The sequence below is a fragment of the Channa argus genome, unplaced genomic scaffold, assembly GCF_033026475.1.
Source record: "Channa argus isolate prfri unplaced genomic scaffold, Channa argus male v1.0 Contig043, whole genome shotgun sequence".
In the NCBI taxonomy this organism is placed as follows: Eukaryota; Metazoa; Chordata; class Actinopteri; order Anabantiformes; family Channidae; genus Channa; species Channa argus.
Window position 1 is genome coordinate 187,441 of NW_027125262.1, and position 23,252 is coordinate 210,692.

General features: G+C 43.5%; 16 non-coding genes across 16 annotated transcripts; all 16 read right to left on the bottom strand.

Moving 5' to 3' along the window:
- Window positions 1-763: 763 nt before the first annotated feature.
- Window positions 764-850, bottom strand: trnay-gua (transfer RNA tyrosine (anticodon GUA)). Its single transcript is given in 2 exon segments — window positions 764-799; window positions 814-850. It is a non-coding gene; the product is annotated as a tRNA-Tyr (tRNA).
- A 1,383-nt stretch (window positions 851-2,233) lies between these two features.
- On the bottom strand, window positions 2,234-2,315 carry trnas-aga (transfer RNA serine (anticodon AGA)). Its single transcript has one exon. It is a non-coding gene; the product is annotated as a tRNA-Ser (tRNA).
- A 1,773-nt stretch (window positions 2,316-4,088) lies between these two features.
- On the bottom strand, window positions 4,089-4,170 carry trnas-aga (transfer RNA serine (anticodon AGA)). The gene has a single exon. It is a non-coding gene; the product is annotated as a tRNA-Ser (tRNA).
- A 1,289-nt stretch (window positions 4,171-5,459) lies between these two features.
- Window positions 5,460-5,546, bottom strand: trnay-gua (transfer RNA tyrosine (anticodon GUA)). The gene is given in 2 exon segments: window positions 5,460-5,495; window positions 5,510-5,546. It is a non-coding gene; the product is annotated as a tRNA-Tyr (tRNA).
- A 1,126-nt stretch (window positions 5,547-6,672) lies between these two features.
- On the bottom strand, window positions 6,673-6,754 carry trnas-aga (transfer RNA serine (anticodon AGA)). Its single transcript has one exon. It is a non-coding gene; the product is annotated as a tRNA-Ser (tRNA).
- Window positions 6,755-8,043: 1,289 nt separating this feature from the next.
- trnay-gua (transfer RNA tyrosine (anticodon GUA)) lies at window positions 8,044-8,130 on the bottom strand. The gene is given in 2 exon segments: window positions 8,044-8,079; window positions 8,094-8,130. It is a non-coding gene; the product is annotated as a tRNA-Tyr (tRNA).
- A 1,175-nt stretch (window positions 8,131-9,305) lies between these two features.
- On the bottom strand, window positions 9,306-9,387 carry trnas-aga (transfer RNA serine (anticodon AGA)). Its single transcript has one exon. It is a non-coding gene; the product is annotated as a tRNA-Ser (tRNA).
- Window positions 9,388-11,856: 2,469 nt separating this feature from the next.
- Window positions 11,857-11,938, bottom strand: trnas-aga (transfer RNA serine (anticodon AGA)). Its single transcript has one exon. It is a non-coding gene; the product is annotated as a tRNA-Ser (tRNA).
- A 1,289-nt stretch (window positions 11,939-13,227) lies between these two features.
- On the bottom strand, window positions 13,228-13,314 carry trnay-gua (transfer RNA tyrosine (anticodon GUA)). The gene is given in 2 exon segments: window positions 13,228-13,263; window positions 13,278-13,314. It is a non-coding gene; the product is annotated as a tRNA-Tyr (tRNA).
- Window positions 13,315-14,439: 1,125 nt separating this feature from the next.
- On the bottom strand, window positions 14,440-14,521 carry trnas-aga (transfer RNA serine (anticodon AGA)). Its single transcript has one exon. It is a non-coding gene; the product is annotated as a tRNA-Ser (tRNA).
- A 2,469-nt stretch (window positions 14,522-16,990) lies between these two features.
- On the bottom strand, window positions 16,991-17,072 carry trnas-aga (transfer RNA serine (anticodon AGA)). The gene has a single exon. It is a non-coding gene; the product is annotated as a tRNA-Ser (tRNA).
- A 699-nt stretch (window positions 17,073-17,771) lies between these two features.
- Window positions 17,772-17,853, bottom strand: trnas-aga (transfer RNA serine (anticodon AGA)). The gene has a single exon. It is a non-coding gene; the product is annotated as a tRNA-Ser (tRNA).
- Window positions 17,854-19,142: 1,289 nt separating this feature from the next.
- On the bottom strand, window positions 19,143-19,229 carry trnay-gua (transfer RNA tyrosine (anticodon GUA)). The gene is given in 2 exon segments: window positions 19,143-19,178; window positions 19,193-19,229. It is a non-coding gene; the product is annotated as a tRNA-Tyr (tRNA).
- Window positions 19,230-20,354: 1,125 nt separating this feature from the next.
- trnas-aga (transfer RNA serine (anticodon AGA)) lies at window positions 20,355-20,436 on the bottom strand. The gene has a single exon. It is a non-coding gene; the product is annotated as a tRNA-Ser (tRNA).
- A 1,289-nt stretch (window positions 20,437-21,725) lies between these two features.
- On the bottom strand, window positions 21,726-21,812 carry trnay-gua (transfer RNA tyrosine (anticodon GUA)). Its single transcript is given in 2 exon segments — window positions 21,726-21,761; window positions 21,776-21,812. It is a non-coding gene; the product is annotated as a tRNA-Tyr (tRNA).
- A 1,124-nt stretch (window positions 21,813-22,936) lies between these two features.
- trnas-aga (transfer RNA serine (anticodon AGA)) lies at window positions 22,937-23,018 on the bottom strand. The gene has a single exon. It is a non-coding gene; the product is annotated as a tRNA-Ser (tRNA).
- Window positions 23,019-23,252: the final 234 nt, after the last annotated feature.

The window sequence follows — 23,252 nt, forward strand, 5'->3', positions numbered from 1 at the left end:
GGATGCAGCCATGGAGGCGTGATTCACTGGCTTTTAGTTTCTATAATAACCCCATGGATTCAGCTGTACGTCCTACCCAACACCGATGTTCTGTTGCTTATGTAACCGAGGCAGGTAAGCCTTTGATGAGGCTCCAGCCTGACTCCGAAGCGGGACGGCGGGCGGGAGCTGGCTGAATGGCCCCATTGAAGGTCCACACCCATTAGTGACATCGTCAACGGAACGTCGGTGTTGGTCCTTAACGGCGGTAACATTGACTTCGTCCAGCTCGAAGTCAAACATTCTCATTTCAAACACAGTAACAAGTAGGAATTCTATGACGGCTATGTGATGTTACACGAGCGCCTCCATAGTTGTGCAATGTTTCTCTGCTTGCATCAACCCCGGCTGATGGCCCGCCCTCGGGAGCCATATAGTCCAGTGTGATTGGTAGGTTCGTTCAGCTCCAGCTTGCACAAAAAAAGGAACCTTCTGCACACAACGCGGGAAAGTGCCATTCGTATAGAACTCGCTGGCCGCACTAAAGATTAAACTTTCATATCGTCCTGAGGGCCACAAAATATTGTCTCGCAGGCCGCAAGCTTGAGAACCCTGTTTTAATCCATGGTCAAAAGCAGTCCTGTAAATTGGAGCAGGAGCTTTGGTGAGTAAAGGCAACATGTTGCAGAGCTTTGAAAAAATGTCCTTGCAGCGGGAGATGTTAGTATAGGGACAAATAGCCATGGCGTTAGAGCAGTACCTGGACTGTTCCGCCAAAATGTTCTCCTTCGAGCCGGAGTTGAACCAGCGACTTAAGGATCCCAGCTGACTAACCTACAGTCCTCCGCTCTACCAACTGAGCTATCGAAGGGTGGGGAGGGACTTGTTCTACGTACTTCTAATGCAGAAGATGGTAAAAATCCATGTACGTACGTAACCATCTTTTAGTTACACCGGCTTATGCTTGTCTCTGGATTAGGTGCCAAGTCCAGCTGACAAAAGATGCCAATGACATTTAGTTTAACAGACTAACGTGGTTGGAATGCGGATCCACTATGGTGTAATGTAATTGCTCACTGTAGTTTGTTTTGGTCAGCATGGCATTTTTTTAGGACTATTCAGACTTTACAATGCAGATGTTCCCAACACTTTCATAAATGGTACTGAAAAACTAGCTAGGGACACTGGTTGAAAAGGGAATTTTAAGGGGGGGGGAAGAAAAAAGAAGAGAGGAAGGGGGGAAGAGAAACAGAAAGAAAAGGAGAAAAATTCAATATAAAATCCATAATACACAGTAACAGTAACACAGAAAATGTCAATACTTCAGCATACATTGAGATATGGTTCAAATTCATTTTAAACATGAATTAGGGCAAATCATTAGAATCACATCTTAATATAAACACCTCAACCACCCATTATTACCTCAATATAAACACATAGTAGGGTGACAGATTCTATTAAAAATCTCTTAATGAAAACTGGTATATGAAACCCAGCAAATGAAATACTGATTGTGCACCTAACACACTCTTGCCAGGATTTGCACCTGGAGTCTTCCACCCAAAGGATGGATGTGTTGCTATTACACCACAAGAGTTGTGTTTTTTTCCCCACATTTTTTTAAAGAGAGAGTGCAAACACAACAACTAAAAACTATATACAATAACAATTTAAAACCTGTCTATATACAAAACCCCAAAACACTAACAAATTACACCATCCCTGGATTAGGTGCCAAGTCCAGCTGACAAAAGATGTTAATGACATTTAGTTTAACAGGCTAATGTGGTTGGAAGGCGGATCCACTATGTTGCAATGTAGTTGCTCACTGTAGTTTGTTTTGGTCAGCATGGTATTTGTTTAGGACTATTCAGCCTTTACAATGTGCAGCAGCAGATTCATTAATATACAGTACAATGCCTCAGCAGATGTTCCCAACACTTTCCCAATTGGTACTGAAAAACAAGCTAGGAACACAACACTAATTATGCAATGGTCAATCAAGAACCAAGACTATGTTGCAATGTAGTTGCTCACTGTAGTTTGTTTTGGTCAGCATGGTATTTGTTTAGGACTATTCAGCCTTTACAATGTGCAGCAGCAGATTCATTAATATACAGTACAATGCCTCAGCAGATGTTCCCAACACTTTCCCAATTGGTACTGAAAAACAAGCTAGGAACACAACACTAATTATGCAATGGTCAATCAAGAACCTTATCCAAGGTAAAACAACATCAGGGGAACTTCACATTGTTGGCAGGATTCGAACCTGCGCGGGGAGACCCCAATGGATTTCTAGTCCATCGCCTTAACCACTCGGCCACAACAACACTCCTGGAGGCTCACGCGAAGGTGGCTAGGCCACCGTCTGTTGATTCCAGGGGTCTCAAACTCAAATTACCTGAGGGCTGCAGGACGCAGAGTCTGGGTGTGGCTGGGCTGCATCAGGTATTCCACTGAAAAAGCTTTGTTCAAAAAATCTAATCTTCTCAAACATCACTACTAACAGTTCTTTAACTATAATGGGTTCTTTTGAACATGAACGGTTTTTCTAAACATGGCTTCTCTTGCCTGCTTCCTTCTGCCAGAGACCTGGCAGCGCTTCCTCTCACATAGCTGAGCCACATTTGGCTTGAGCGAGGAAGCAGTTGACACCCTCACTATGGCTTGAAGAAGATCGTCAGTAAGTCTCGACCTGTACTTGGACTTTTTGAAGTTATAGAAAAACTTTTTGCACAAATATGTGCTCCCAAAAAGGCACAGGCTCAGGGGAGCCGGGGGTCAATTTTATCGACTGCGACCGGGCTGTTCATTATCAGCTGGGACAACATTAATTATTTATTATATAAAACAATGGGATGCAGCCATGGAGGCGTTATTCACTGGCTTTTAGTTTCTATAATAACCCCATGGATTCAGCTGTACGTCCTACCCAACACCGATGTTCTGTTGCTTATGTAACCGAGGCAGGTAAGCCTTTGATGAGGCTCCAGCCTGACTCCGAAGCGGGACGGCGGGCGGGAGCTGGCTGAATGGCCCCATTGAAGGTCCACACCCATTAGTGACATCGTCAACGGAACGTCGGTGTTGGTCCTTAACGGCGGTAACATTGACTTCGTCCAGCTCGAAGTCAAACATTCTCATTTCAAACACAGTAACAAGTAGGAATTCTATGACGGCTATGTGATGTTACACGAGCGCCTCCATAGTTGTGCAATGTTTCTCTGCTTGCATCACCCCCGGCTGATGGCCCGCCCTCGGGAGCCATATAGTCCAGTGTGATTGAGAGGAAGGGGGGAAGAGAAACAGAAAGAAAAAGAGAAAAATTCAATATAAAATCCATAATACACAGTAACAGTAACACAGAAAATGTCAATACTTCAGCATACATTGAGATATGGTTCAAATTCATTTTAAACATGAATTAGGGCAAATCATTAGAATCACATCTTAATATAAACACCTCAACCACCCATTATTACCTCAATATAAACACATAGTAGGGTGACAGATTCTATTAAAAATCTCTTAATGAAAACTGGTATATGAAACCCAGCAAATGAAATACTGATTGTGCACCTAACACACTCTTGCCAGGATTTGCACCTGGAGTCTTCCACCCAAAGGATGGATGTGTTGCTATTACACCACAAGAGTTGTGTTTTTTTCCCCACATTTTTTTAAAGAGAGAGTGCAAACACAACAACTAAAAACTATATACAATAACAATTTAAAACCTGTCTATATACAAAACCCCAAAACACTAACAAATTACACCATCCCTGGATTAGGTGCCAAGTCCAGCTTACAAAAGATGTTAATGACATTTAGTTTAACAGGCTAATGTGGTTGGAAGGCGGATCCACTATGTTGCAATGTAGTTGGTAACTGTAGTTTGTTTTGGTCAGCATGGTATTTGTTTAGGACTATTCAGCCTTTACAATGTGCAGCAGCAGATTCATTAATATACAGTACAATGCCTCAGCAGATGTTCCCAACACTTTCCCAATTCGTACTGAAAAACAAGCTAGGAACACAACACTAATTATGCAATGGTCAATCAAGAACCTTATCCAAGGTAAAACAACATCAGGGGAACTTCACGTTGTTGGCAGGATTCGAACCTGCGCGGGGAGACCCCAGTGGATTTCTAGTCCATCGCATTAACCACTCGGCCACAACAACACTCCTGGAGGCTCACGCGAAGGTGGCTAGGCCACCGTCTGTTGATTCCAGGGGTCTCAAACTCAAATTACCTGAGGGCTGCAGGACGCAGAGTCTGGGTGTGGCTGGGCTGCATCAGGTATTCCACTGAAAAAGCTTTGTTCAAAAAATCTAATCTTCTCAAACATCACTACTAACAGTTCTTTAACTATAATGGGTTCTTTTGAACATGAACGGTTTTTCTAAACATGGCTTCTCTTGCCTGCTTCCTGCTGCCAGAGACCTGGCAGCGCTTCCTCTCACATAGCTGAGCCACATTTGGCTTGAGCGAGGAAGCAGTTGACACCCTCACTATGGCTTGAAGAAGATCGTCAGTAAGTCTCGACCTGTACTTGGACTTTTTGAAGTTATAGAAAAACTTTTTGCACAAATATGTGCTCCCAAAAAGGCACAGGCTCAGGGGAGCCGGGGGTCAATTTTCTCGACAGCGACCGGGCTGTTCATTATCAGCTGGGACAACATTAATTATTTATTATATAAAACAATGGGATGCAGCCATGGAGGCGTGATTCACTGGCTTTTAGTTTCTATAATAACCCCATGGATTCAGCTGTACGTCCTACCCAACACCGATGTTCTGTTGCTTATGTAACCGAGGCAGGTAAGCCTTTGATGAGGCTCCAGCCTGACTCCGAAGCGGGACGGCGGGCGGGAGCTGGCTGAATGGCCCCATTGAAGGTCCACACCCATTAGTGACATCGTCAACGGAACGTCGGTGTTGGTCCTTAACGGCGGTAACATTGACTTCGTCCAGCTCGAAGTCAAACATTCTCATTTCAAACACAGTAACAAGTAGGAATTCTATGACGGCTATGTGATGTTACACGAGCGCCTCCATAGTTGTGCAATGTTTCTCTGCTTGCATCAACCCCGGCTGATGGCCCGCCCTCGGGAGCCATATAGTCCAGTGTGATTGGTAGGTTCGTTCAGCTCCAGCTTGCACAAAAAAAGGAACCTTCTGCACACAACGCGGGAAAGTGCCATTCGTATAGAACTCGCTGGCCGCACTAAAGATTAAACTTTCATATCGTCCTGAGGGCCACAAAATATTGTCTCGCAGGCCGCAAGCTTGAGAACCCTGTTTTAATCCATGGTCAAAAGCAGTCCTGTAAATTGGAGCAGGAGCTTTGGTGAGTAAAGGCAACATGTTGCAGAGCTTTGAAAAAATGTCCTTGCAGCGGGAGATGTTAGTATAGGGACAAGTAGCCATGGCGTTAGAGCAGTACCTGGACTGTTCCGCCAAAATGTTCTCCTTCGAGCCGGAGTTGAACCAGCGACCTAAGGATCCCAGCTGACTAACCTACAGTCCTCCGCTCTACCAACTGAGCTATCGAAGGGTGGGGAGGGACTTGTTCTACGTACCTCTAATCCAGAAGATTAGAGGTAAGAAGATTAGGTGCCAAGTCCAGCTGACAAAAGATGTCAATGACATTTAGTTTAACAGACTAACGTGGTTGGAAGGCGGATTCACTATGGTGTAATGTAACTGCTCACTGTAGTTTGTTTTGGTCAGCATGGCATTTTTTTAGGAATATTCAGACTTTACAATGCAGATCTTCCCAACGCTTTCCTAAATGGTACTGAAAAACTAGCTAGGGACACTGGTTGAAAAGGGAATTTTAAGGGGGGGGGAAGAAAAAAGAAGAGAGGAAGGGGGGAAGAGAAACAGAAAGAAAAGGAGAAAAATTCAATATAAAATCCATAATACACAGTAACAGTAACACAGAAAGTGTCAATACTTCAGCATACATTGAGATATGGTTCAAATTCATTTTAAACATGAATTAGGGCAAATCATTAGAATCACATCTTAATATAAACACCTCAACCACCCATTATTACCTCAATATAAACACATAGTAGGGTGACAGATTCTATTAAAAATCTCTTAATGAAAACTGGTATATGAAACCCAGCAAATGAAATACTGATTGTGCACCTAACACACTCTTGCCAGGATTTGCACCTGGAGTCTTCCACCCAAAGGATGGATGTGTTGCTATTACACCACAAGAGTTGTGTTTTTTTCCCCACATTTTTTTAAAGAGAGAGTGCAAACACAACAACTAAAAACTATATACAATAACAATTTAAAACCTGTCTATATACAAAACCCCAAAACACTAACAAATTACACCATCCCTGGATTAGGTGCCAAGTCCAGCTGACAAAAGATTTTAATGACATTTAGTTTAAAAGGCTAATGTGGTTGGAAGGCGGATCCACTATGTTGCAATGTAATTGCTCACTGTAGTTTGTTTTGGTCAGCATGGTATTTGTTTAGGACTATTCAGCCTTTACAATGTGCAGCAGCAGATTCATTAATATACAGTACAATGCCTCAGCAGATGTTCCCAACACTTTCCCAATTGGTACTGAAAAACAAGCTAGGAACACAACACTAATTATGCAATGGTCAATCAAGAACCTTATCCAAGGTAAAACAACATCAGGGGAACTTCACGTTGTTGGCAGGATTCGAACCTGCGCGGGGAGACCCCAATGGATTTCTAGTCCATCGCCTTAACCACTCGGCCACAACAACACTCCTGGAGGCTCACGCGAAGGTGACTAGGCCACCGTCTGTTGATTCCAGGGGTCTCAAACTCAAATTACCTGAGGGCTGCAGGACGCAGAGTCTGGGTGTGGCTGGGCTGCATCAGGTATTCCACTGAAAAAGCTTTGTTCAAAAAATCTAATCTTCTCAAACATCACTACTAACAGTTCTTTAACTATAATGGGTTCTTTTGAACATGAACGGTTTTTCTAAACATGGCTTCTCTTGCCTGCTTCCTGCTGCCAGAGACCTGGCAGCGCTTCCTCTCACATAGCTGAGCCACATTTGGCTTGAGCGAGGAAGCAGTTGACACCCTCACTATGGCTTGAAGAAGATCGTCAGTAAGTCTCGACCTGTACTTGGACTTTTTGAAGTTATAGAAAAACTTTTTGCACAAATATGTGCTCCCAAAAAGGCACAGGCTCAGGGGAGCCGGGGGTCAATTTTCTCGACAGCGACCGGGCTGTTCATTATCAGCTGGGACAACATTAATTATTTATTATATAAAACAATGGGATGCAGCCATGGAGGCGTGATTCACTGGCTTTTAGTTTCTATAATAACCCCATGGATTCAGCTGTACGTCCTACCCAACACCGATGTTCTGTTGCTTATGTAACCGAGGCAGGTAAGCCTTTGATGAGGCTCCAGCCTGACTCCGAAGCGGGACGGCGGGCGGGAGCTGGCTGAATGGCCCCATTGAAGGTCCACACCCATTAGTGACATCGTCAACGGAACGTCGGTGTTGGTCCTTAACGGCGGTAACATTGACTTCGTCCAGCTCGAAGTCAAACATTCTCATTTCAAACACAGTAACAAGTAGGAATTCTATGACGGCTATGTGATGTTACACGAGCGCCTCCATAGTTGTGCAATGTTTCTCTGCTTGCATCAACCCCGGCTGATGGCCCGCCCTCGGGAGCCATATAGTCCAGTGTGATTGGTAGGTTCGTTCAGCTCCAGCTTGCACAAAAAAAGGAACCTTCTGCACACAACGCGGGAAAGTGCCATTCGTATAGAACTCGCTGGCCGCACTAAAGATTAAACTTTCATATCGTCCTGAGGGCCACAAAATATTGTCTCGCAGGCCGCAAGCTTGAGAACCCTGTTTTAATCCATGGTCAAAAGCAGTCCTGTAAATTGGAGCAGGAGCTTTGGTGAGTAAAGGCAACATGTTGCAGAGCTTTGAAAAAATGTCCTTGCAGCGGGAGATGTTAGTATAGGGACAAATAGCCATGGCGTTAGAGCAGTACCTGGACTGTTCCGCCAAAATGTTCTCCTTCGAGCCGGAGTTGAACCAGCGACCTAAGGATCCCAGCTGATTAACCTACAGTCCTCCGCTCTACCAACTGAGCTATCGAAGGGTGGGGAGGGACTTGTTCTACGTACTTCTAATGCAGAAGATGGTAAAAATCCATGTACGTACGTAACCATCTTTTAGTTACACCGGCTTATGCTTGTCTCTGGATTAGGTGCCAAGTCCAGCTGACAAAAGATGTCAATGACATTTAGTTTAACAGACTAACGTGGTTGGAATGCGGATCCACTATGGTGTAATGTAATTGCTCACTGTAGTTTGTTTTGGTCAGCATGGCATTTTTTTAGGACTATTCAGACTTTACAATGCAGATGTTCCCAACACTTTCATAAATGGTACTGAAAAACTAGCTAGGGACACTGGTTGAAAAGGGAATTTTAAGGGGGGGGGAAGAAAAAAGAAGAGAGGAAGGGGGGAAGAGAAACAGAAAGAAAAGGAGAAAAATTCAATATAAAATCCATAATACACAGTAACAGTAACACAGAAAATGTCAATACTTCAGCATACATTGAGATATGGTTCAAATTCATTTTAAACATGAATTAGGGCAAATCATTAGAATCACATCTTAATATAAACACCTCAACCACCCATTATTACCTCAATATAAACACATAGTAGGGTGACAGATTCTATTAAAAATCTCTTAATGAAAACTGGTATATGAAACCCAGCAAATGAAATACTGATTGTGCACCTAACACACTCTTGCCAGGATTTGCACCTGGAGTCTTCCACCCAAAGGATGGATGTGTTGCTATTACACCACAAGAGTTGTGTTTTTTTCCCCACATTTTTTTAAAGAGAGAGTGCAAACACAACAACTAAAAACTATATACAATAACAATTTAAAACCTGTCTATATACAAAACCCCAAAACACTAACAAATTACACCATCCCTGGATTAGGTGCCAAGTCCAGCTGACAAAAGATGTTAATGACATTTAGTTTAACAGGCTAATGTGGTTGGAAGGCGGATCCACTATGTTGCAATGTAGTTGCTCACTGTAGTTTGTTTTGGTCAGCATGGTATTTGTTTAGGACTATTCAGCCTTTACAATGTGCAGCAGCAGATTCATTAATATACAGTACAATGCCTCAGCAGATGTTCCCAACACTTTCCCAATTGGTACTGAAAAACAAGCTAGGAACACAACACTAATTATGCAATGGTCAATCAAGAACCTTATCCAAGGTAAAACAACATCAGGGGAACTTCACATTGTTGGCAGGATTCGAACCTGCGCGGGGAGACCCCAATGGATTTCTAGTCCATCGCCTTAACCACTCGGCCACAACAACACTCCCGGAGGCTCACGCGAAGGTGGCTAGGCCACCGTCTGTTGATTCCAGGGGTCTCAAACTCAAATTACCTGAGGGCTGCAGGACGCAGAGTCTGGGTGTGGCTGGGCTGCATCAGGTATTCCACTGAAAAAGCTTTGTTCAAAAAATCTAATCTTCTCAAACATCACTACTAACAGTTCTTTAACTATAATGGGTTCTTTTGAACATTAACGGTTTTTCTAAACATGGCTTCTCTTGCCTGCTTCCTGCTGCCAGAGATCTGGCAGCGCTTCCTCTCACATAGCTGAGCCACATTTGGCTTGAGCGAGGAAGCAGTTGACACCCTCACTATGGCTTGAAGAAGATCGTCAGTAAGTCTCGACCTGTACTTGGACTTTTTGAAGTTATAGAAAAACTTTTTGCACAAATATGTGCTCCCAAAAAGGCACAGGCTCAGGGGAGCCGGGGGTCAATTTTCTCGACAGCGACCGGGCTGTTCATTATCAGCTGGGACAACATTAATTATTTATTATATAAAACAATGGGATGCAGCCATGGAGGCGTTATTCACTGGCTTTTAGTTTCTATAATAACCCCATGGATTCAGCTGTACGTCCTACCCAACACCGATGTTCTGTTGCTTATGTAACCGAGGCAGGTAAGCCTTTGATGAGGCTCCAGCCTGACTCCGAAGCGGGACGGCGGGCGGGAGCTGGCTGAATGGCCCCATTGAAGGTCCACACCCATTAGTGACATCGTCAACGGAACGTCGGTGTTGGTCCTTAACGGCGGTAACATTGACTTCGTCCAGCTCGAAGTCAAACATTCTCATTTCAAACACAGTAACAAGTAGGAATTCTATGACGGCTATGTGATGTTACACGAGCGCCTCCATAGTTGTGCAATGTTTCTCTGCTTGCATCACCCCCGGCTGATGGCCCGCCCTCGGGAGCCATATAGTCCAGTGTGATTGAGAGGAAGGGGGGAAGAGAAACAGAAAGAAAAAGAGAAAAATTCAATATAAAATCCATAATACACAGTAACAGTAACACAGAAAATGTCAATACTTCAGCATACATTGAGATATGGTTCAAATTCATTTTAAACATGAATTAGGGCAAATCATTAGAATCACATCTTAATATAAACACCTCAACCACCCATTATTACCTCAATATAAACACATAGTAGGGTGACAGATTCTATTAAAAATCTCTTAATGAAAACTGGTATATGAAACCCAGCAAATGAAATACTGATTGTGCACCTAACACACTCTTGCCAGGATTTGCACCTGGAGTCTTCCACCCAAAGGATGGATGTGTTGCTATTACACCACAAGAGTTGTGTTTTTTTCCCCACATTTTTTTAAAGAGAGAGTGCAAACACAACAACTAAAAACTATATACAATAACAATTTAAAACCTGTCTATATACAAAACCCCAAAACACTAACAAATTACACCATCCCTGGATTAGGTGCCAAGTCCAGCTTACAAAAGATGTTAATGACATTTAGTTTAACAGGCTAATGTGGTTGGAAGGCGGATCCACTATGTTGCAATGTAGTTGCTAACTGTAGTTTGTTTTGGTCAGCATGGTATTTGTTTAGGACTATTCAGCCTTTACAATGTGCAGCAGCAGATTCATTAATATACAGTACAATGCCTCAGCAGATGTTCCCAACACTTTCCCAATTGGTACTGAAAAACAAGCTAGGAACACAACACTAATTATGCAATGGTCAATCAAGAACCTTATCCAAGGTAAAACAACATCAGGGGAACTTCACGTTGTTGGCAGGATTCGAACCTGCGCGGGGAGACCCCAGTGGATTTCTAGTCCATCGCATTAATTACCTGAGGGCTGCAGGACGCAGAGTCTGGGTGTGGCTGGGCTGCATCAGGTATTCCACTGAAAAAGCTTTGTTCAAAAAATCTAATCTTCTCAAACATCACTACTAACAGTTCTTTAACTATAATGGGTTCTTTTGAACATGAACGGTTTTTCTAAACATGGCTTCTCTTGCCTGCTTCCTGCTGCCAGAGACCTGGCAGCGCTTCCTCTCACATAGCTGAGCCACATTTGGCTTGAGCGAGGAAGCAGTTGACAATTTAAAACCTGTCTATATACAAAACCCCAAAACACTAACAAATTACACCATCCCTGGATTAGGTGCCAAGTCCAGCTGACAAAAGATTTTAATGACATTTAGTTTAAAAGGCTAATGTGGTTGGAAGGCGGATCCACTATGTTGCAATGTAATTGCTCACTGTAGTTTGTTTTGGTCAGCATGGTATTTGTTTAGGACTATTCAGCCTTTACAATGTGCAGCAGCATATTCATTAATATACAGTACAATGCCTCAGCAGATGTTCCCAACACTTTCCCAATTGGTACTGAAAAACAAGCTAGGAACACAACACTAATTATGCAATGGTCAATCAAGAACCTTATCCAAGGTAAAACAACATCAGGGGAACTTCACGTTGTTGGCAGGATTCGAACCTGCGCGGGGAGACCCCAATGGATTTCTAGTCCATCGCCTTAACCACTCGGCCACAACAACACTCCTGGAAGCTCACGCGAAGGTGACTAGGCCACCGTCTGTTGATTCCAGGGGTCTCAAACTCAAATTACCTGAGGGCTGCAGGACGCAGAGTCTGGGTGTGGCTGGGCTGCATCAGGTATTCCACTGAAAAAGCTTTGTTCAAAAAATCTAATCTTCTCAAACATCACTACTAACAGTTCTTTAACTATAATGGGTTCTTTTGAACATGAACGGTTTTTCTAAACATGGCTTCTCTTGCCTGCTTCCTGCTGCCAGAGACCTGGCAGCGCTTCCTCTCACATAGCTGAGCCACATTTGGCTTGAGCGAGGAAGCAGTTGACACCCTCACTATGGCTTGAAGAAGATCGTCAGTAAGTCTCGACCTGTACTTGGACTTTTTGAAGTTATAGAAAAACTTTTTGCACAAATATGTGCTCCCAAAAAGGCACAGGCTCAGGGGAGCCGGGGGTCAATTTTCTCGACAGCGACCGGGCTGTTCATTATCAGCTGGGACAACATTAATTATTTATTATATAAAACAATGGGATGCAGCCATGGAGGCGTGATTCACTGGCTTTTAGTTTCTATAATAACCCCATGGATTCAGCTGTACGTCCTACCCAACACCGATGTTCTGTTGCTTATGTAACCGAGGCAGGTAAGCCTTTGATGAGGCTCCAGCCTGACTCCGAAGCGGGACGGCGGGCGGGAGCTGGCTGAATGGCCCCATTGAAGGTCCACACCCATTAGTGACATCGTCAACGGAACGTCGGTGTTGGTCCTTAACGGCGGTAACATTGACTTCGTCCAGCTCGAAGTCAAACATTCTCATTTCAAACACAGTAACAAGTAGGAATTCTATGACGGCTATGTGATGTTACACGAGCGCCTCCATAGTTGTGCAATGTTTCTCTGCTTGCATCAACCCCGGCTGATGGCCCGCCCTCGGGAGCCATATAGTCCAGTGTGATTGGTAGGTTCGTTCAGCTCCAGCTTGCACAAAAAAAGGAACCTTCTGCACACAACGCGGGAAAGTGCCATTCGTATAGAACTCGCTGGCCGCACTAAAGATTAAACTTTCATATCGTCCTGAGGGCCACAAAATATTGTCTCGCAGGCCGCAAGCTTGAGAACCCTGTTTTAATCCATGGTCAAAAGCAGTCCTGTAAATTGGAGCAGGAGCTTTGGTGAGTAAAGGCAACATGTTGCAGAGCTTTGAAAAAATGTCCTTGCAGCGGGAGATGTTAGTATAGGGACAAGTAGCCATGGCGTTAGAGCAGTACCTGGACTGTTCCGCCAAAATGTTCTCCTTCGAGCCGGAGTTGAACCAGCGACCTAAGGATCCCAGCTGACTAACCTACAGTCCTCTGCTCTACCAACTGAACTATCGAAGGGTGGGGAGGGACTTGTTCTACGTACCTCTAATCCAGAAGATTAGAGGTAAGAAGATTAGGTGCCAAGTCCAGCTGACAAAAGATGTCAATGACATTTAGTTTAACAGACTAACGTGGTTGGAAGGCGGATTCACTATGGTGTAATGTAACTGCTCACTGTAGTTTGTTTTGGTCAGCATGGCATTTTTTTAGGAATATTCAGACTTTACAATGCAGATCTTCCCAACACTTTCCTAAATGGTACTGAAAAACTAGCTAGGGACACTGGTTGAAAAGGGAATTTTAAGGGGGGGGAAGAAAAAAGAAGAGAGGAAGGGGGGAAGAGAAACAGAAAGAAAAGGAGAAAAATTCAATATAAAATCCATAATACACAGTAACAGTAACACAGAAAGTGTCAATACTTCAGCATACATTGAGATATGGTTCAAATTCATTTTAAACATGAATTAGGGCAAATCATTAGAATCACATCTTAATATAAACACCTCAACCACCCATTATTACCTCAATATAAACACATAGTAGGGTGACAGATTCTATTAAAAATCTCTTAATGAAAACTGGTATATGAAACCCAGCAAATGAAATACTGATTGTGCACCTAACACACTCTTGCCAGGATTTGCACCTGGAGTCTTCCACCCAAAGGATGGATGTGTTGCTATTACACCACAAGAGTTGTGTTTTTTTCCCCACATTTTTTTAAAGAGAGAGTGCAAACACAACAACTAAAAACTATATACAATAACAATTTAAAACCTGTCTATATACAAAACCCCAAAACACTAACAAATTACACCATCCCTGGATTAGGTGCCAAGTCCAGCTGACAAAAGATTTTAATGACATTTAGTTTAAAAGGCTAATGTGGTTGGAAGGCGGATCCACTATGTTGCAATGTAATTGCTCACTGTAGTTCGTTTTGGTCAGCATGGTATTTGTTTAGGACTATTCAGCCTTTACAATGTGCAGCAGCATATTCATTAATATACAGTACAATGCCTCAGCAGATGTTCCCAACACTTTCCCAATTGGTACTGAAAAACAAGCTAGGAACACAACACTAATTATGCAATGGTCAATCAAGAACCTTATCCAAGGTAAAACAACATCAGGGGAACTTCACGTTGTTGGCAGGATTCGAACCTGCGCGGGGAGACCCCAATGGATTTCTAGTCCATCGCCTTAACCACTCGGCCACAACAACACTCCCGGAGGCTCACGCGAAGGTGGCTAGGCCACCGTCTGTTGATTCCAGGGGTCTCAAACTCAAATTACCTGAGGGCTGCAGGACGCAGAGTCTGGGTGTGGCTGGGCTGCATCAGGTATTCCACTGAAAAAGCTTTGTTCAAAAAATCTAATCTTCTCAAACATCACTACTAACAGTTCTTTAACTATAATGGGTTCTTTTGAACATGAACGGTTTTTCTAAACATGGCTTCTCTTGCCTGCTTCCTGCTGCCAGAGACCTGGCAGCGCTTCCTCTCACATAGCTGAGCCACATTTGGCTTGAGCGAGGAAGCAGTTGACACCCTCACTATGGCTTGAAGAAGATCGTCAGTAAGTCCCGACCTGTACTTGGACTTTTTGAAGTTATAGAAAAACTTTTTGCACAAATATGTGCTCCCAAAAAGGCACAGGCTCAGGGGAGCCGGGGGTCAATTTTCTCGACAGCGACCGGGCTGTTCATTATCAGCTGGGACAACATTAATTATTTATTATATAAAACAATGGGATGCAGCCATGGAGGCGTTATTCACTGGCTTTTAGTTTCTATAATAACCCCATGGATTCAGCTGTACGTCCTACCCAACACCGATGTTCTGTTGCTTATGTAACCGAGGCAGGTAAGCCTTTGATGAGGCTCCAGCCTGACTCCGAAGCGGGACGGCGGGCGGGAGCTGGCTGAATGGCCCCATTGAAGGTCCACACCCATTAGTGACATCGTCAACGGAACGTCGGTGTTGGTCCTTAACGGCGGTAACATTGACTTCGTCCAGCTCGAAGTCAAACATTCTCATTTCAAACACAGTAACAAGTAGGAATTCTATGACGGCTATGTGATGTTACACGAGCGCCTCCATAGTTGTGCAATGTTTCTCTGCTTGCATCACCCCCGGCTGATGGCCCGCCCTCGGGAGCCATATAGTCCAGTGTGATTGAGAGGAAGGGGGGAAGAGAAACAGAAAGAAAAAGAGAAAAATTCAATATAAAATCCATAATACACAGTAACAGTAACACAGAAAATGTCAATACTTCAGCATACATTGAGATATGGTTCAAATTCATTTTAAACATGAATTAGGGCAAATCATTAGAATCACATCTTAATATAAACACCTCAACCACCCATTATTACCTCAATATAAACACATAGTAGGGTGACAGATTCTATTAAAAATCTCTTAATGAAAACTGGTATATGAAACCCAGCAAATGAAATACTGATTGTGCACCTAACACACTCTTGCCAGGATTTGCACCTGGAGTCTTCCACCCAAAGGATGGATGTGTTGCTATTACACCACAAGAGTTGTGTTTTTTTCCCCACATTTTTTTAAAGAGAGAGTGCAAACACAACAACTAAAAACTATATACAATAACAATTTAAAACCTGTCTATATACAAAACCCCAAAACACTAACAAATTACACCATCCCTGGATTAGGTGCCAAGTCCAGCTTACAAAAGATGTTAATGACATTTAGTTTAACAGGCTAATGTGGTTGGAAGGCGGATCCACTATGTTGCAATGTAGTTGCTAACTGTAGTTTGTTTTGGTCAGCATGGTATTTGTTTAGGACTATTCAGCCTTTACAATGTGCAGCAGCAGATTCATTAATATACAGTACAATGCCTCAGCAGATGTTCCCAACACTTTCCCAATTGGTACTGAAAAACAAGCTAGGAACACAACACTAATTATGCAATGGTCAATCAAGAACCTTATCCAAGGTAAAACAACATCAGGGGAACTTCACGTTGTTGGCAGGATTCGAACCTGCGCGGGGAGACCCCAGTGGATTTCTAGTCCATCGCATTAATTACCTGAGGGCTGCAGGACGCAGAGTCTGGGTGTGGCTGGGCTGCATCAGGTATTCCACTGAAAAAGCTTTGTTCAAAAAATCTAATCTTCTCAAACATCACTACTAACAGTTCTTTAACTATAATGGGTTCTTTTGAACATGAACGGTTTTTCTAAACATGGCTTCTCTTGCCTGCTTCCTGCTGCCAGAGACCTGGCAGCGCTTCCTCTCACATAGCTGAGCCACATTTGGCTTGAGCGAGGAAGCAGTTGACAATTTAAAACCTGTCTATATACAAAACCCCAAAACACTAACAAATTACACCATCCCTGGATTAGGTGCCAAGTCCAGCTTACAAAAGATGTTAATGACATTTAGTTTAACAGGCTAATGTGGTTGGAAGGCGGATCCACTATGTTGCAATGTAGTTGCTAACTGTAGTTTGTTTTGGTCAGCATGGTATTTGTTTAGGACTATTCAGCCTTTACAATGTGCAGCAGCAGATTCATTAATATACAGTACAATGCCTCAGCAGATGTTCCCAACACTTTCCCAATTGGTACTGAAAAACAAGCTAGGAACACAACACTAATTATGCAATGGTCAATCAAGAACCTTATCCAAGGTAAAACAACATCAGGGGAACTTCACGTTGTTGGCAGGATTCGAACCTGCGCGGGGAGACCCCAGTGGATTTCTAGTCCATCGCATTAACCACACGGCCACAACAACACTCCTGGAGGCTCACGCGAAGGTGGCTAGGCCACCGTCTGTTGATTCCAGGGGTCTCAAACTCAAATTACCTGAGGGCTGCAGGACGCAGAGTCTGGGTGTGGCTGGGCTGCATCAGGTATTCCACTGAAAAAGCTTTGTTCAAAAAATCTAATCTTCTCAAACATCACTACTAACAGTTCTTTAACTATAATGGGTTCTTTTGAACATGAACGGTTTTTCTAAACATGGCTTCTCTTGCCTGCTTCCTGCTGCCAGAGACCTGGCAGCGCTTCCTCTCACATAGCTGAGCCACATTTGGCTTGAGCGAGGAAGCAGTTGACAATTTAAAACCTGTCTATATACAAAACCCCAAAACACTAACAAATTACACCATCCCTGGATTAGGTGCCAAGTCCAGCTGACAAAAGATTTTAATGACATTTAGTTTAAAAGGCTAATGTGGTTGGAAGGCGGATCCACTATGTTGCAATGTAATTGCTCACTGTAGTTTGTTTTGGTCAGCATGGTATTTGTTTAGGACTATTCAGCCTTTACAATGTGCAGCAGCATATTCATTAATATACAGTACAATGCCTCAGCAGATGTTCCCAACACTTTCCCAATTGGTACTGAAAAACAAGCTAGGAACACAACACTAATTATGCAATGGTCAATCAAGAACCTTATCCAAGGTAAAACAACATCAGGGGAACTTCACGTTGTTGGCAGGATTCGAACCTGCGCGGGGAGACCCCAATGGATTTCTAGTCCATCGCCTTAACCACTCGGCCACAACAACACTCCTGGAAGCTCACGCGAAGGTGACTAGGCCACCGTCTGTTGATTCCAGGGGTCTCAAACTCAAATTACCTGAGGGCTGCAGGACGCAGAGTCTGGGTGTGGCTGGGCTGCATCAGGTATTCCACTGAAAAAGCTTTGTTCAAAAAATCTAATCTTCTCAAACATCACTACTAACAGTTCTTTAACTATAATGGGTTCTTTTGAACATGAACGGTTTTTCTAAACATGGCTTCTCTTGCCTGCTTCCTGCTGCCAGAGACCTGGCAGCGCTTCCTCTCACATAGCTGAGCCACATTTGGCTTGAGCGAGGAAGCAGTTGACACCCTCACTATGGCTTGAAGAAGATCGTCAGTAAGTCTCGACCTGTACTTGGACTTTTTGAAGTTATAGAAAAACTTTTTGCACAAATATGTGCTCCCAAAAAGGCACAGGCTCAGGGGAGCCGGGGGTCAATTTTCTCGACAGCGACCGGGCTGTTCATTATCAGCTGGGACAACATTAATTATTTATTATATAAAACAATGGGATGCAGCCATGGAGGCGTGATTCACTGGCTTTTAGTTTCTATAATAACCCCATGGATTCAGCTGTACGTCCTACCCAACACCGATGTTCTGTTGCTTATGTAACCGAGGCAGGTAAGCCTTTGATGAGGCTCCAGCCTGACTCCGAAGCGGGACGGCGGGCGGGAGCTGGCTGAATGGCCCCATTGAAGGTCCACACCCATTAGTGACATCGTCAATGGAACGTCGGTGTTGGTCCTTAACGGCGGTAACATTGACTTCGTCCAGCTCGAAGTCAAACATTCTCATTTCAAACACAGTAACAAGTAGGAATTCTATGACGGCTATGTGATGTTACACGAGCGCCTCCATAGTTGTGCAATGTTTCTCTGCTTGCATCAACCCCGGCTGATGGCCCGCCCTCGGGAGCCATATAGTCCAGTGTGATTGGTAGGTTCGTTCAGCTCCAGCTTGCACAAAAAAAGGAACCTTCTGCACACAACGCGGGAAAGTGCCATTCGTATAGAACTCGCTGGCCGCACTAAAGATTAAACTTTCATATCGTCCTGAGGGCCACAAAATATTGTCTCGCAGGCCGCAAGCTTGAGAACCCTGTTTTAATCCATGGTCAAAAGCAGTCCTGTAAATTGGAGCAGGAGCTTTGGTGAGTAAAGGCAACATGTTGCAGAGCTTTGAAAAAATGTCCTTGCAGCGGGAGATGTTAGTATAGGGACAAGTAGCCATGGCGTTAGAGCAGTACCTGGACTGTTCCGCCAAAATGTTCTCCTTCGAGCCGGAGTTGAACCAGCGACCTAAGGATCCCAGCTGACTAACCTACAGTCCTCTGCTCTACCAACTGAACTATCGAAGGGTGGGGAGGGACTTGTTCTACGTACCTCTAATCCAGAAGATTAGAGGTAAGAAGATTAGGTGCCAAGTCCAGCTGACAAAAGATGTCAATGACATTTAGTTTAACAGACTAACGTGGTTGGAAGGCGGATTCACTATGGTGTAATGTAACTGCTCACTGTAGTTTGTTTTGGTCAGCATGGCATTTTTTTAGGAATATTCAGACTTTACAATGCAGATCTTCCCAACACTTTCCTAAATGGTACTGAAAAACTAGCTAGGGACACTGGTTGAAAAGGGAATTTTAAGGGGGGGGAAGAAAAAAGAAGAGAGGAAGGGGGGAAGAGAAACAGAAAGAAAAGGAGAAAAATTCAATATAAAATCCATAATACACAGTAACAGTAACACAGAAAGTGTCAATACTTCAGCATACATTGAGATATGGTTCAAATTCATTTTAAACATGAATTAGGGCAAATCATTAGAATCACATCTTAATATAAACACCTCAACCACCCATTATTACCTCAATATAAACACATAGTAGGGTGACAGATTCTATTAAAAATCTCTTAATGAAAACTGGTATATGAAACCCAGCAAATGAAATACTGATTGTGCACCTAACACACTCTTGCCAGGATTTGCACCTGGAGTCTTCCACCCAAAGGATGGATGTGTTGCTATTACACCACAAGAGTTGTGTTTTTTTCCCCACATTTTTTTAAAGAGAGAGTGCAAACACAACAACTAAAAACTATATACAATAACAATTTAAAACCTGTCTATATACAAAACCCCAAAACACTAACAAATTACACCATCCCTGGATTAGGTGCCAAGTCCAGCTGACAAAAGATTTTAATGACATTTAGTTTAAAAGGCTAATGTGGTTGGAAGGCGGATCCACTATGTTGCAATGTAATTGCTCACTGTAGTTCGTTTTGGTCAGCATGGTATTTGTTTAGGACTATTCAGCCTTTACAATGTGCAGCAGCATATTCATTAATATACAGTACAATGCCTCAGCAGATGTTCCCAACACTTTCCCAATTGGTACTGAAAAACAAGCTAGGAACACAACACTAATTATGCAATGGTCAATCAAGAACCTTATCCAAGGTAAAACAACATCAGGGGAACTTCACGTTGTTGGCAGGATTCGAACCTGCGCGGGGAGACCCCAATGGATTTCTAGTCCATCGCCTTAACCACTCGGCCACAACAACACTCCTGGAGGCTCACGCGAAGGTGGCTAGGCCACCGTCTGTTGATTCCAGGGGTCTCAAACTCAAATTACCTGAGGGCTGCAGGACGCAGAGTCTGGGTGTGGCTGGGCTGCATCAGGTATTCCACTGAAAAAGCTTTGTTCAAAAAATCTAATCTTCTCAAACATCACTACTAACAGTTCTTTAACTATAATGGGTTCTTTTGAACATGAACGGTTTTTCTAAACATGGCTTCTCTTGCCTGCTTCCTGCTGCCAGAGACCTGGCAGCGCTTCCTCTCACATAGCTGAGCCACATTTGGCTTGAGCGAGGAAGCAGTTGACACCCTCACTATGGCTTGAAGAAGATCGTCAGTAAGTCCCGACCTGTACTTGGACTTTTTGAAGTTATAGAAAAACTTTTTGCACAAATATGTGCTCCCAAAAAGGCACAGGCTCAGGGGAGCCGGGGGTCAATTTTCTCGACAGCGACCGGGCTGTTCATTATCAGCTGGGACAACATTAATTATTTATTATATAAAACAATGGGATGCAGCCATGGAGGCGTGATTCACTGGCTTTTAGTTTCTATAATAACCCCATGGATTCAGCTGTACGTCCTACCCAACACCGATGTTCTGTTGCTTATGTAACCGAGGCAGGTAAGCCTTTGATGAGGCTCCAGCCTGACTCCGAAGCGGGACGGCGGGCGGGAGCTGGCTGAATGGCCCCATTGAAGGTCCACACCCATTAGTGACATCGTCAACGGAACGTCGGTGTTGGTCCTTAACGGCGGTAACATTGACTTCGTCCAGCTCGAAGTCAAACATTCTCATTTCAAACACAGTAACAAGTAGGAATTCTATGACGGCTATGTGATGTTACACGAGCGCCTCCATAGTTGTGCAATGTTTCTCTGCTTGCATCAACCCCGGCTGATGGCCCGCCCTCGGGAGCCATATAGTCCAGTGTGATTGGTAGGTTCGTTCAGCTCCAGCTTGCACAAAAAAAGGAACCTTCTGCACACAACGCGGGAAAGTGCCATTCGTATAGAACTCGCTGGCCGCACTAAAGATTAAACTTTCATATCGTTCTGAGGGCCACAAAATATTGTCTCGCAGGCCGCAAGCTTGAGAACCCTGTTTTAATCCATGGTCAAAAGCAGTCCTGTAAATTGGAGCAGGAGCTTTGGTGAGTAAAGGCAACATGTTGCAGAGCTTTGAAAAAATGTCCTTGCAGCGGGAGATGTTAGTATAGGGACAAGTAGCCATGGCGTTAGAGCAGTACCTGGACTGTTCCGCCAAAATGTTCTCCTTCGAGCCAGAGTTGAACCAGCGACCTAAGGATCCCAGCTGACTAACCTACAGTCCTCCGCTCTACCAACTGAGCTATCGAAGGGTGGGGAGGGAGTTGTTCTACGTACCTCTAATCCAGAAGATTAGAGGTAAGAAGATTAGGTGCCAAGTCCAGCTGACAAAAGATGTCAATGACATTTAGTTTAACAGACTAACGTGGTTGGAAGGCGGATTCACTATGGTGTAATGTAACTGCTCACTGTAGTTTGTTTTGGTCAGCATGGCATTTTTTTAGGAATATTCAGACTTTACAATGCAGATCTTCCCAACACTTTCCTAAATGGTACTGAAAAACTAGCTAGGGACACTGGTTGAAAAGGGAATTTTAAGGGGGGGAAGAAAAAAGAAGAGAGGAAGGGGGGAAGAGAAACAGAAAGAAAAGGAGAAAAATTCAATATAAAATCCATAATACACAGTAACAGTAACACAGAAAGTGTCAATACTTCAGCATACATTGAGATATGGTTCAAATTCATTTTAAACATGAATTAGGGCAAATCATTAGAATCACATCTTAATATAAACACCTCAACCACCCATTATTACCTCAATATAAACACATAGTAGGGTGACAGATTCTATTAAAAATCTCTTAATGAAAACTGGTATATGAAACCCAGCAAATGAAATACTGATTGTGCACCTAACACACTCTTGCCAGGATTTGCACCTGGAGTCTTCCACCCAAAGGATGGATGTGTTGCTATTACACCACAAGAGTTGAGTTTTTTTCCCCAAATTTTTTTAAAGAGAGAGTGCAAACACAACAACTAAAAACTATATACAATAACAATTTAAAACCTGTCTATATACAAAACCCCAAAACACTAACAAATTACACCATCCCTGGATTAGGTGCCAAGTCCAGCTGACAAAAGATTTTAATGACATTTAGTTTAAAAGGCTAATGTGGTTGGAAGGCGGATCCACTATGTTGCAATGTAATTGCTCACTGTAGTTTGTTTTGGTCAGCATGGTATTTGTTTAGGAATATTCAGCCTTTACAATGTGCAGCAGCATATTCATTAATATACAGTACAATGCCTCAGCAGATGTTCCCAACACTTTCCCAATTGGTACTGAAAAACAAGCTAGGAACACAACACTAATTATGCAATGGTCAATCAAGAACCTTATCCAAGGTAAAACAACATCAGGGGAACTTCACGTTGTTGGCAGGATTCGAACCTGCGCGGGGAGACCCCAATGGATTTCTAGTCCATCGCCTTAACCACTCGGCCACAACAACACTCCTGGAGGCTCACGCGAAGGTGGCTAGGCCACCGTCTGTTGATTCCAGGGGTCTCAAACTCAAATTACCTGAGGGCTGCAGGACGCAGAGTCTGGGTGTGGCTGGGCTGCATCAGGTATTCCACTGAAAAAGCTTTGTTCAAAAAATCTAATCTTCTCAAACATCACTACTAACAGTTCTTTAACTATAATGGGTTCTTTTGAACATGAACGGTTTTTCTAAACATGGCTT